Source organism: Engraulis encrasicolus, chromosome 16, assembly GCF_034702125.1.
Source record: "Engraulis encrasicolus isolate BLACKSEA-1 chromosome 16, IST_EnEncr_1.0, whole genome shotgun sequence".
Classification (NCBI taxonomy): Eukaryota; Metazoa; Chordata; class Actinopteri; order Clupeiformes; family Engraulidae; genus Engraulis; species Engraulis encrasicolus.
The window spans coordinates 135,110-149,503 of NC_085872.1; the positions used below are offsets into that span (position 1 = coordinate 135,110).

Genomic DNA, 14,394 nt, shown 5'->3' on the forward strand with positions numbered 1-14,394 from the left:
CAAGTGAATAGGCAGCGTGAAAATTAATCTATTATTTTCGTGAAGACTTTACGAAAGGCGGGCAATAACGTGAATGCACCACGAAAATTACTCTATTTTTTCCGTGAAGACTTTACGAAAGGCGTGAGATAGGGCTCATCCCCTCCAGTTTGCCTATCAGGACAGTGTGGGTGTAGAGGATGCTCTCTTGTATCTTCTACATAGGGTACACTCTCATCTGGACAAAGGAGGCAGTGCGGTAAGGATTATGTTCTTTGATTTTTCCAGTGCCTTTAACACTATTCAGCCACTTCTGTTAAGAGACAAACTACTGCAAATGGGAGTGGGGACATGGCTTGTTACCTGGATTACTGACTATCTCACAGAAAGGCCCCATTTTGACAGACTGGGTAACTTAACATCAGAGACTGTGATCAGTAGCACTGGAGCTCCACAAGGAACGGTGCTCTCCCAATTTGTTCACCTTGTACACCACTGACTTTAGCTACAATTCTGTGACCTGCCACATGCAGAAATTTTCAGATGACACTGCCATTGTTGGATGTATTAAATATAGGCAGGAGGGGGAGTACAGGGGACTGGTGGAGACCTTTGTTAGATGGTGTAGGACCAATCAGTTGCAGCTGAACACCACCAAAACAAAGGAAATGGTGGTTGATTTCCGGCGAACAACCCCACCCCTTGTGCCTGTCTCTATTGAGGGGGAGACAGTGGAGACCACAGACATCATATATGAAGACTAGATGCGTCGTCCGCGTTCCCGTCATGCAAGTCGAACGTCCGCGCATGGCGGCCATGTTAAAGCAGCCTTCTGGCTCAACCAGTTGCAGTGAGTTTTGGGTGTTGTATACTCTTCAGATGGCCATAATTCCCTCAAATTTATATCAATTTTCGAAAGGGTTGTTTTTTTATACAGTATAAAAAATTCCAAACGAAAGTATATGTTGATACTGCATAGTGATGAATATTCACAATATTATTATATGAAGAGTTCAGATGCAAAACCCCCTAAGTGCCTTTTCAGAAAATAATCTTAATTCATTTTTATTTAATACAAAGCTATCAAAATTGCATATTTTTTAATTTTATTTATGTAATATAACTATTTATATGTATTACCAAGTACATGAATGTAAACCAAACCAACAACAGGGTTCCCTAAAAATATAGAAGTGCAGGTCTTCAGAAATGGAGTTAGAGGGTTTTGCATCTGAACTCTTCATATTATATTACATTATATTATTATGTGCATAGGTCTAAAATCATGTATAATATAGTTCAGTAGGCTTATTCATGTAATTAAATAGATCCCATAAACAAATGCACAACGTTATCTTTTATATTTTCAGTAAAATAACAAATAAACGTTCACTTGTAGTATATGCTTTGGTTTCGACAGCTCCACCTTGTGTTCAAAATGAGTCGTGACGCTAAAGCCATCCAGATAGAATGAACTTGTTGCGCTGTACATCTCTCTTCCAGTACGTCATCTCTGTCGTCTTTAATTTGGTGCCATGCCGTCAACGTAATGCACAGCAATGGTTAAAATGTGTATTTGCTGTAGGTCTATCTAAATGTTTGGACAATAGGCTAAGTGGGATGCATCTCTTGGGCGTTTTACCCCAGTCTACACTTAAGTTTTAAGGAGCCCTACCATTTATATACACGTGTCAATATTTCAGCGGAGCAACAGTATACATTTTTAAGTATCTCGACGTTTCAATTCTTCAGTTTACTTCAGGTGTAACGGGGGTCTGTGGAGAGTTTAGGCTGCGCTAATATGGCCGACCTGTGCGGACGTGCTTGAAATACGCGATGACGTATCTAGTCTTCATATATGATGTCTGTGGTGGAGACAGTCTGCACCTACAAATACCTGGGGGTACATCTGGATAGTAAACTGGACTGGTCAGTTAATTCACATGCAGTCTAAAAGAAAGGACAGAGCAGGCTTTACTTTCTGAGGAAGCGGAGATCATTTCATGTCTGCAACTGACTCCTCCAGATGTTTTACCAGTCTGTCATGGCTAGTGTGCTTTCATATGCTGTGGCATGCTGGGACGGGAGCATTAGGAAGAGAGATGCTGGACGTCTGGACAAGCTGGTGAGGAAAGCAGGATTTGTTGTTGGTACAGAACTGGAGGCTCTCAGTACCACAGCTGAAAAGGGGACATTGGGCAGATTGGACTCTATAATGGACAATGACCATCATCCCTTGCACTCAGTCTTTGCCAACCAGCAAAGTCTGTTCAGCCACAGATTCCTCACCATTCCCTGCAAGACTGACAGGCTGTGTAAGTCCTTTGTCCCCAGGGCCATCCAGCTATTTAACTCAGTAACTCAGAAGAACACACTGAAGGAGATTGTTATAGGTGACTGGACCGCATAACCCCCCCCCCCCACCCCACGACGGGCATGTTTCCCGGGTCTGCAGAGGAGGGAACATGAGCACCTGAGGTGGCGATGAGGAGGCGCTCAAGAGCGAATCGCACGGCCCTATTCATTTGTGCATGTGTAGTGTCAAATCGAATCGTAACACTGCTTTAACTGTGCGATTCACTCACGAGGCATGACCAGGGTTTCAGTTTTGATTTTCTTGCGACCCTACGATTGCACGATCGTGAGGTGAAATCGCTCGTGCACTACACGGTGCAAGACTCACGATTGACCTGCGATTGAGCAAGAAATCGGCCCGACTCCCAAAAAGTCGTGCGAGTGACAAATCGTGGCAAAATCGTCCAAAAATTCACACAATGGAAGCCCGGCTTAACATGCATCTTTTCATTGGATGATGAAAGCAGAAGAACCCAGTTATTCATGCAAAAGTGTAGGTTACACTATGGCATGAATGTGTCATGAATGTGTCATGAATGTGTCATTTCGAACATTTGAGACAGGAATATAATAGCTCTTTGAGCGCCATGGTCTTGAAAACGGGTCTTTTCAGAATGTATGGCACAGTGCCAAAGACTTGATATAGACAATTGCGTTTTTTTCTGGGGGGTGGGGCCAAACACGTTGATCTGCTATGTTTGTTGTTCACATGGACAAAGAACTAATTTTTTTATGGCTCTTGAAAAAACACTCAAATGTTGAAAAAGCCTGGCACTGGAAGGTTCTGAATTTGAAAATGGCTGGCATTCAATTAGTTCATTCATATTTGCAAAGTGATTATTTTTGTCTAGCATCTAATTATACCATGCCTTGGCGGAGGTATGTGCTCTCAGAGCACTTTTCTAGTTTTGACTGTCCTGATGGTAGCGTATTAGTAGACTACAGTAACAAGCACTCTTTAGCACTCTTTCCTCCTCTGATTTTTTTCTGATATGTTTGCAAAGAAATGGTATGGCTTCCACAGTAGGCTGATTACTCATTGCATTCCATCTGTATTTTGACTCCCCTTCCTGTTATCTTGCTATCTCATGAAGAGCCTCTCTGTTGACCACTCTGAGAGAGCCCCATAACACCAGCGAAAGTGAAAGTATTGCACTATAAAGTATAGTATATTGCACCACCTCACTAAATCTTAGCCATCATTTATTACCTGTGTTAAACCGTATATTTCACAGATATCCACAACCTAATGGACAATTTTAATCGTCTTTCTGTTAGGTTTCTGTGTTTTGGACTTGCCACCCTATGGACAGTTTTAGTACTGCAGGTGTGCTCATGGTTTGTTTTGGTCTCCTGCCACGCCCCCCTTTGTGCTCTCCCTTTGCAGCTTCACTCAATTGAATGTAATTATCCCAGCTGCTCCCTGTTTAGTTCTGTTTGCCTCTCCTACTTAAGCTCTGTCACTTCTCTGCTCGTTCTCTTGAAGCGAAAAACATAGTGGACAAGAAGGGGATATATAGGGATGTTGACCATTATTTGGAACGAAGATTCTTTAATCATACACTGGTGTATACTGATGCGTCTGGGGATCTTGGGGCAGCTGTTTATGTACCCAACCTTGACGTTTCTATATGTAACATGGTGAGCGCTTGTGCCTTTAAGCGCGCTCCCCTGTACCTAATTGAAGGCCGTCAGCTGGGCTGTTGCGCACCAATTGTGTGGATCGGAGTCATTTTTAAAAACGCGTTGCGCATGCTACTGCGGGAGGGAGGAAGACCTTGTTGGTTTGTTGGCCATTTCGCCTGTGGTCCTAGTTTGGGAGTCCGTGCAAGCTGTCACTTCACGGAATATGCCAGTTGCGTGGGGTTGTCTGCTCGTCCCCAACACTGCGGTGGTGCCGCTCTTTGACTAGGGCTACCATTTGCACTGGCTTCCCTTACCATCTCCTGGTGTTATGGTACGTAATCGTCTTCACTTGCAATCCTATAAATACGTTAAGCGCGTTGCCTAGCTCACTTTATGTAATTACCTTACCAGGTGTGTGTCGCTGTCTGTGCGCCCTCTTCCCTCCGTGCCTGTGAATGAGATATTGGTGCCCGCTGCCCATGGTAGGTTAATACTCTGTCACTTTATTATGAGCTAATCAGCAACTGTTCCCTGACCTGCGTCTGTACTTTTGTGTGTACAGGTAGCCGGGTGATCTCCTACTTGGGGCCGCCCTGGACAGGTTGCTGTTTTGTTTGCCAAGTGTTTCGAAACAATTGCGCGCCTGAGCGCGCGCACGAGTGGATTGACTGACTGTGTGTGACTGGTGGTGAGAGAGTGTGGCTGAGAGAGTGCACCTGTTTGAGTGATTTTCTGTATTTGATTTCCATTTTGTTAAGTTCACGAGAAAGTGAGAGTTCTCGGTCTGTTAATTTGTATATTTTTATTTTGTGTTTGCTTGTTTGTTCAGGGTACTTCCCTGTCAGTTACGCCCTGTGCCTTTACCAAACCCCCCGTGGTACTTAACTGGATTGCAGTGCAACGTAGTGTAGGGTGCTTAGGTGCCTGTGTGAACTAAGATTTGCAGTGGGAATTGTACAGTTTGCTGTGCTCTGAACTATTTTCTTTCTTTATTTAAATATGTTTGCGGTGCATGTTTCATAGTAGTGGGGTTGAAGTCCAGTAAACGGGGAATAGACTGATGGTATACGCCCTTAGAACTCCCATTTGATATGTCTGTCCTCCACCACTGTTTTTAGTAAATATCCTATTTAAAACGTTGTATTTTATACGGACTGAGAATAAAAAGAGAATTAATCATTTTGCCATAACCCCTGTCTCTGTCGCTCCTTGACGAACCTGTGTTGCCTTTTACTAGAGGTTTACTCTGAGGGTGAAAGTCCCCAGTGGCGTAGTCGTGCAATTACAGTTATCAATATTGATTATTAATTTAGGAAAATCAACATCTAAAGTTCCACTTGGTTACATATACAAAAACGTTGCAGTGATCATTTGTCCATTTTTGCAGCTGAACTGTCTGCTATCATGCTTGCACTCCAATGGGTCGAAGAGGTTAAACCTCCTCTGCCTGTTATTTGTACTGACTCAATGTCTTCTCTAGTGTCCATTCAGAGTGGCGTCTCCTCAAGTCGCCAGGATTTAATATTTGAAATTAGCCAATTGTTGTTTAATCTAACACGACAGGGAATAGATGTCCAATTGGTATGGGTCCCAGCACACACAGGAGTGAGTGGTAACGAGGCAGTGGATGAACTAGCAAAGGAGGCCACAACTTTTGAAGAAATTCAGCTAGGTATCCCCCTCAGCAGATCTGAGCTAAAGACCATTGTTAAAGACAGTGTTAATAAGCTCTGGCAAACCGAATGGGATAAGGAGGAGAGGGGTCGACATTTGTACAGAATACACAAGACAGTATCTTTTCAAAAGGCGGGGTATACTTGCAGACAAATAGAAGTGTGGTTCACGAGACTGAGGATAGGCCACACAGGGCTTAACAGCAGTCTGTTTGTCATTAATAAGCATCCTACTGGTCTGTGTGAACACTGTGAGTTGAAAGAAGATGTAGAACATGTTTTATTACACTGCATACATTACACTACACAAAGACAACACCTGCAAAAAGCGGTCGAAACATCTAAACTGACTTTGACTTTATCATCTTTGCTGGGTGAACCCAGATCGCGTCACATCACTGATGCAGTTATAGCGTTCCTCAGAGACACTAACTTGGCTGGGCGCATTTAGGAATTTTGTTTTTTATCTTTTGATTTATTTGATTTCTTTGTTTCTTTATTGCCAATCAGTTGCCCACGTTCATGTGTAATTTCTTTGGTTTATCAACTGGATAGGTATTCTCTTTTCCTTTTTGATTTTGTTTTCTCTTTCTTTATTTCCTTCCCTCTTTCTTTCATTCTTTCCTTCTATCTCTCTACCTACGCTCAATAGTGTTAGCTAGGCTGTAGAACTAAGTCCAAGTGATCACACCCCACTCCAGTAGATGGCGGCAATGCACTGCGTTTGTCAGCCGCCATAAAACCCGACTGAAGAAGAAGAAGAAGAAGAAGATGCTCGTTCTCTGATTGTCTGACCCTGACCTTGTGCCCATGACCCTGTTTTGTGAACCTGTCCGTGAGTAACTGTGAATCTGGAAACTCTGTTTTTGAACCGTTTGGAATTCTGTTTTTGTGGACTGCCTTTTTTGAATCTGAAGTGCTCACTGAACATTCTCCTCTGTTTTTGTGCCTTTTAATTTTGAACCTGAATGCTTACCGGGATACTTACCTTTTGTTCCATGGACTGCCTTTTGCATTTTTGACTGAAACTGATTACTTACCTCTGTTTTTGAAAGAGATTTAAAAAAAAAAATGTTTTGTTGCATTTCTACTAATCGAGTTCTACAAGTCTCAGTATCTTTTTTGACGTTTTTTCTGTTGGATTTTTAATTTTTCTGGAACTGTGGTACACTGCTTTGGAACCAACCTCTACACTAGCCCTGTCATTGTGTGCGCAAAATAAATCTGCCAAACCTGATCTGCATTTGGGTCTCTGTCTCTGAATCCTTACAGTACAATCAGAGCAAGATGGACCCAGCGGATCCCGAACACCTGAAGGCTTGTCTTGAGCAACATGGAGCACTTCTGGGCCGACAACAATCTCAAATGGAGGCAATGGCTGCCAGCATCAGAGACCTGGCAGCACAGCTTCAACCACTCCAACTCTCCCAGTCTGCTTCTGCATCTGCACGGCCTATGGAGATTGCTCAACCTGCATAGTTAGCCCAGCCTGCCTCAACCAACCAACCCGCCCGTGAGCCACGCCTGCCCACAACGGAGAAGTACGCTGGTGAGCCCGGAACATGTCGCTCCTTCCTGTCTCAGTGTACCCTCATCTTTGAACTACAACCAGGTACCTTCCCCACCGATCGAGCAAAGGTAGCCTATGTGATTACCCAACTGTCAGGACGCGCCAGAGAGTGGGGAACTGCTGTATGGGATGCTCAGTCAACAATCTGAAGGAAGTTCGAGGATTTGTCAACAGAGATGAAGAGGGTCTTCGATCGATCCAAACATGGGCATGAGGCTGCCCGTGAGTTACTCCAGATGCGCCAGGGTCGCAGATCTGTGTCGGATTTTGCCATTGACTTCCAAACACTTGCCACTTCATCTGGATGGGGCACTGAGGCTCTTTACGATACATTCCTCAATGGTCTGTCCGAGGAGATCAAAGATCAGTTGGCTTCCCATGATCTGCCAAAATCCTGCGAGGACCTCGTCAATCTGGCTATTCGGATTGACACCAGGCTTCAGCAGCGCCGCCGGGCCAGGGCCTTTTGGCCCACAAGAAGAGGCCCTCTCGTCAGTCCAGTCCTGCCCCCTCTTCCTTCTCCCACTGCTGAATCTGTACCGGAACCCATGCAAGTGGACCGTGCCCGCCTATCCCAAGAGGAGCGACAGAGAAGAATCCGCACCCGCTCCTGCATGTACTGTGGCCAGCCCGACCACTTTGTCGCCTCCTGTCCAGTAAAAGCCAACGCTCACCTATGAGAGGGGTACTGGTGAGCGTGACACCCACACACCCCTCCTCTGCACAGCGCACTCTCCTCTCAGCGGTCCTCTGGTGGGGAGATCAACAACTTGAGGTGGGAGCTCTTGTGGATTCCGGTGCTGAGGGGAACTTCATCGATGCCAGTCTAGTGAAACAGTGGAACTTACCTACTGAAAGCATGGAGAAACCCCTGGTAGCCAATGCGCTGACTGGAGTGAGATTGGCCCAGATCACCCACACCACTGTACCGGTGAGTCTCACCCTCTCTGGCAACCATCATGAACAGTTGCGTTTCCTTGTCATTAATGCCCCTCATGTTCCAATAGTTCTTGGCCACCCCTGGCTTGTTAAGCACAATCCACACATTGACTGGGTAGGGAAATGTGTTATGGGCTGGAGCCCATTTTGCCACTCTAACTGTCTCCTTCAGGCCCAGACTCTATCGAAACCCGTCCCTGATGCCCCCGAGGAATTCCTGGATCTGTCGAGTGTCCCCCCAGAATACATGGATCTCAAGCCGGTATTCAGTAAGTCCAAAGCCTCTTCCCTACCCCCTCACCGCCCATATGATTGTGCTATTAACCTTCTTCCTGGTACCACTCCCCCCAGAGGTGGTCTATACTCCCTGTCGCGGCCTGAAACAGAAGCTATGAACAAGTACATCCAAGAGTCCCTTGCTGCTGGCATCATCCGCCCTTCATCATCGCCTGCCGGAGCCGTTTTTTTCATTGTGGGCAAAAAGACGGCTCATTACGGCCCTGCATTGATTACAGAGGTTTAAATGAAATCACTGTTAAAAACCGTTATCCTCTCCCTCTCATGTCCTCAGCATTCGAGCTCCTCCAAGACGCCAAGGTATTCACCAAGCTGGACCTGAGGAATGCCTACCATCTTGTCCGTATCCGTGATGGTGATGAATGGAAGACGGCCTTCAACACCACCTCAGGTCATTATGAGTACTTGGTCATGCCGTTTGGCCTTACCAATGCCCCTGCAGTTTTTCAGTCCTTAGTCAATGATGTCCTAAGAGACATGCTCAACCAATATGTTTTTGTATTCTTAGATGACATATTGATATTCTCAAAGTCACTCACTGAGCATGTTGTCCATGTCCGTAAGGTCCTGAAGCGCCTTCTAGAGAATCAGCTCTTTGTGAAGGCGGAGAAGTGCGAGTTCCACCAGGAGACAATCGCCTTCCTTGGATACGTGGTGTCACCGGGAACCATCCAAATGGACCAACGTAAGGTCAAGGCAGTGTTGGAATGGCCCACACCTACCAATCGACGGGACCTGCAGAGCTTCCTGGGTTTTGCCAACTTTTATCGCCGCTTTGTCCGAAACTTCAGCACGGTAGCCGCCCCCCTCACCGCCCTGACCTCTATAGCAGTGAAGTTTGTGTGGACCACAGCTGCAGAGGAGGCCTTTCAAAAACTGAAGGGGCGATTCACATCTGCACCGATCCTGATCCAACCCGAACCCAACCGGCAGTTCATTGTGGAGGTCAATACTTCTGAGGTTGGAGTTGGGGCAGTGCTCTCCCAGCGTTCAGCCAAGGATAATCGCATCCACCCATGTGCCTACTTCTCACATCGTCTCTCACCAGCAGAACAGAATTATGATGTGGGAAATCGTGAGCTGCTAGCGGTGAAGTTAGCCCTGGAGGAGTGGAGGCAATGGTTGGAAGGCGCCCCGCAACCCTTTTTAGTCTGGACTGACCACAAGAACCTGCAATACATCAGCACGGCCAAGAGACTGAATCCCTGGCAAGCACGCTGGTCTCTATTCTTCTCCAGGTTTAACTTCACCCTGTCCTACCGTCCCGGTCATAAGAATGTTAAGCCTGATGCTCTGTCCCGCCAGTTCACCACGTCTAAGAGAGCTCCAGACTCCAACACCATCCTCCCTTCCCACTGCATTTTGGGGGCAGTTCAGTTCGATGTGGAATCCGCTGTGAGGGCTGCTCAAGCGGGTGAAGCAGGTCCCAGTGACTGTCCCACTAACTGTCTGTATGTTCCTAACTCTGTCTGCTCACAGGTGATGCAGTGGGGCCACTACACCAAGCTGTCATGCCATCCTGGACCCGGACGAACCGAGAAGTTCATCGGGAGGAGATTTTGGTGGCCATCCATGAAGGAGGACATTACCAAGTTTGTCCAAACCTGTCCGGTCTGTACACAAAACAAGACATCCACTCAACGCCCTGCTGGTCTGTTGCAACCCCTACTGGTGCCACACAGACCATGGTCCCACATCTCCTTAGATTTTGTGACTGGACTGCCACCATCAGGCGGTAACACTACCATTCTTACTGTTGTGGACCGCTTCTCTAAGTCGGTTCATTTCATTCCTGCACCGGGTCTCCCCTCTGCTAAAGAAACTGCTAACCTGATGATCCAACATGTATTCCGAATACATGGATTACCTGTAGAAATAGTGTCAGACCGGGCTCCCCAATTTACTTCTGCATTCTAAAAGGCTTTCTGTAAATTGCTTGGTGCCTCTGTATGCTTATCCTCTGGTTTCCACCCGCAGAGCAATGGCCAAACTGAGAGGGCGAACCAGTTGCTGGAGACGGTGCTACGCTGCATGGCATCCCAGAATCCATCCTCTTGGAGCCAGCAGCTTCCATGGGCTGAGTATGCCATCAATTTGCACGTCTCAGTGTTTCCCACAGAAATTTTGGAAACTATGGGGGCAGCCAGGATTTTTTTTCCAGGGGGGGGGGTCTTTTCACGCGGGGCCTTTTTTTTGGGGGGGGGGGGGGGGGGTTGTATTCACGCAGTGTAAATGCAAAATGGCAAAACAATGAGTACAGAATGACATTGGCGCATGGAGAAACTATAGACCTAGGCCTACATTTCAGCCATTTATATTTTGACAAAATAAGGCTACATAACATTTTACCCATGATATTAGTAGTACATTGTCATTTATATTTCAAGAAAAATGTGACTCATTTCTGTTTACAACACAGTTTCATTCATCCCTCATGCAGGGGTCTATGTAATGAAAAAAATAATAATACAAAATAGGAGCAGAGATAAGAATTTAAGAGTACTGTGAAATTGTTAACGCATAGACATGGGCCCATTCCCCATTGCTAGTCATCAGCCCCACAGCTGTATGGCTCAAGCTTCCCCTGAACCTACGCCGTATTCACCCCACATTCCACGTCTCTAAGATCAAGCCCTTTCTGTGTAACCCCATGCATCCTGCCCCCAAGCCACCCCCGGCCCCTCGCCTCATCGATGGCTCTGAAGCGTTCACTGTCCGCCGGCTGGTGGACGTTCGCCGTCGGGGCCGTGGGCTCCAGTATCTCGTTGATTGGGAGGGCTACGGTCCCGAGGAGAGATGCTGGGTCCCGGCCCGCCACATCTTGGACCCCACTCTTGTCAGAGACTTCAGCCGTCAGCATCCCGTGCTGGCCCAAGGGCCGCCAGGAGGCGTCCGTTAGGAGGGGGGTACTGTTAGGTTTCTGTGTTTTGGACTTGCCACCCTATGGACAGTTTTAGTACTGCAGGTGTGCTCATGGTTTGTTTTGGTCTCCTGCCACGCCCCCCTTTGTGCTCTCCCTTTGCAGCTTCACTCAATTGAATGTAATTATCCCAGCTGCCCCCTGTTTAGTTCTGTTTGCCTCTCCTACTTAAGCTCTGTCATTTCTCTGCTCGTTCTCTGATTGTCTGACCCTGACCTTGTGCCCATGACCCTGTTTTGTGAACCTGTCCGTGAGTAACTGTGAATCTGGAAACTCTGTTTTTGAACCGTTTGGAATTCTGTTTTTGTGGACTGCCTTTTTGAATCTGAAGTGCTCACTGAACATTCTCCTCTGTTTTGTGGACTGCCTTTTAATTTTGAACCTGAATGCTTACCGGGATACTTACCTTTTGTTCCATGGACTGCCTTTTGCATTTTTGACTGAAACTGATTACTTACCTCTGTTTTTGAAAGAGATTTTTTTGTTGCATTTTTACTAATTGAGTTCTACCAGTCTCAGTATCTTTTTTGATGCTTTTTTCTGTTGGATTTTTAATTTTTCTGGAACTGTGGTACACTGCTTTGGAACCAACCTCTACACTAGCCCTGTCATTGTGTGCGCAAAATAAATCTGCCAAACCTGATCTGCATTTGGGTCTCTGTCTCTGAATCCTTACACTTTCATTGTAACACTTCTACCAACGTTTACCAGCTTGCAAAATTATGTCAGTTATGATGACAATCAATGTTATCATTGTCCACACAAGCAGGATGGCACAGTTCACCACTTTTGTTGTGTCTAGTGTGCTCCATACCTTCTCATCACATGAATATGCACAGATTCGGGCTCTTCCTCGGCTGCATGTTAAATCCAGAAATTATTAAACTACCAGAGACTACTAGCAAAAATCACAACTGTACACAACTCTGGTGGCAAGCAGTTGCATGAACATGCCAACCAATCAGAAGAGGTGTAGTGGACTCATCACAACACCTTTGTTGAAGCTCATACACAGGGTTGTCAGACGGGGCAGACGCAGTAGAAATTGCGCAATTGCATTCATTTCCGATACAATTCACAAATAACAACATTTTAAAAGGGTCCTGAGTTAGTGGGGCCCCAGGTAAGTCACTGTGGGGCCGTGGCCCCACTAAAAATATAAACTTGCCCCTGACTGAATCGTTGAAGCAATTTTGTTCCAACAAATGTTTGATAGATTTGTCTGTATTTTACATGTAGCCTAAGCTTACCACACTTACAGCACTGCTCATTTTGGGAAAAGGAGATGATGAGCCCTGATGTAATGTGCCACCTGGCTTAAGAAACCCTCTTCCCCAAGATTTACTTTTAGTCATTATTTTGGTAGCGCGCATATTCTGAATGAGCCATTTAAATCTAGATTGATCTAGATTCATGCAGGCCACCAGATGGCAGTATGTGAACATCAAACACCACAAGTGGGCAGAACAATACGTATATAAAAATAGAAGTGCCTTCATAAAGATGAGTAAATGTCAAATTCTTCAAATAAATTGCACTTTAATGACCAAAAATGCTTGAGGACACTGTGCATCCACTGCACATTGTATTTCAAAGAAGAAAATCGGGGAAAGTCATTCAATTTCAAAGTATTTCATAGAAAGTGGAGAAATGTCATGTTAAAAAATAGCAGTGAAGCAAGAAGAGGCTGTTCCAGAAGCAGATATGTTTGTTGTTACAAGACATTAAACTACTGACGGGACTCAGGAATGCCCATGTCTGTGGTACACACTGCATATCTGAAGTTAGCGTGACCATCCGTTATCTTATTTCCAGTGGTGGACGAAGTACACCAGTTATGTACTTGAGTAAAAGTACAGTTACCTTGCATTGAAAACTACTCAAGTAAAAGTGAAAGTATTCACCTCACTTTTTTACTTGAGTAGAAGTACAAAAGTATCTTCCATCAAAAATACTTAAGTACTAAAAGTAAAAAGTAAAAACTTAAAAATGAAGCCTTTGGTGCAATTGTAATATTTAAGTGTTGTAGGCCTAGTTTGGTCATATCTAATTAAATATCCTCTGATTTGCATAGGCTATACCAACAGGTTAGAACTAGGCCATAACAGTCCTCAGAAACACTGTGTAGTAAGTCAATGGATGTTATAGCATCAGAAGTTAATTTTCACCTCTCTAAACATTTAATACTGACCCTAACATGCCCAAAGGAACACATGAAAGGGCCATTATTAAGAATGATTAGGCTGAAATTGATTATATGCCTATTAGAAGAACTAGACTACTACAATACCCCCCAGCCGTAGGCCTACAGTCCAGTATAGGCCTACTTATTTGTGACAGCAAGGAGTTAGAGTAGTAGCCAATAAAGTACTTTTTGTTATAATTATGGTTTTGGTAAACCTCTTCTTCTTCTTCTTCTTCTTCTTCTTCTTCTTCTTCTTCTTCTTCTTCTTCTTCTTCTTCTTCTTCTTCTTCTTCTTCTTCTTCTTCTTCTTCTTCTTCTTCTTATTATTATTATTATTATTATTATTATTATTATTATCATTATGTAGTGTTTGGTTATGTTAAGGTTGGCTTAGGCCTATGTATGGACAAACAGACTTCTTGCGATTCTAAGCTACCTTTAAAGATAGGAACATCTTCATATTGTAATGGTCTCTATTTGTTAGATGCCAATGATTTGCAATAGCCTACTTGATACAACTTAATTGGAACACTTATCTGTCTGATCATGAAAAAGCCTTTTGTGCCTGTGCACATCACTGGGCCAATATTTAGCCAAAGTCCACTTTTTTCTCTCTTTTTTTACTTTGTTACTGTTGTTTTTTACAACCTCACTTTGGTGGTATTGCCAGTGCTTTTCATATCCACTGTAGCCTACTGACCTGACTTAAGGGAAAGGATACATGTTGCAAGGATACATGTTGCATGTAGCCTCACTTTGCAACATATGGTGGGCATGGCAATCCTCATGTAAAGATACAAACCCTTTACACAAGCCTCTTTTCCATAAAGTTGAAGCAAATCATTTTTTT

The 14,394-nt window shown here is 44.8% G+C and overlaps 1 long non-coding RNA gene across 1 annotated transcript; it reads left to right on the forward strand.

Moving 5' to 3' along the window:
- The first annotated feature begins 3,933 nt into the window (after positions 1–3,933).
- Positions 3,934–5,122, forward strand: LOC134466189 (uncharacterized). The gene is made up of 3 exons (XR_010038232.1): positions 3,934–4,291; positions 4,372–4,442; positions 4,523–5,122. It is a non-coding gene; the product is annotated as an uncharacterized LOC134466189 (long non-coding RNA).
- The last annotated feature ends 9,272 nt before the right edge of the window (positions 5,123–14,394 follow it).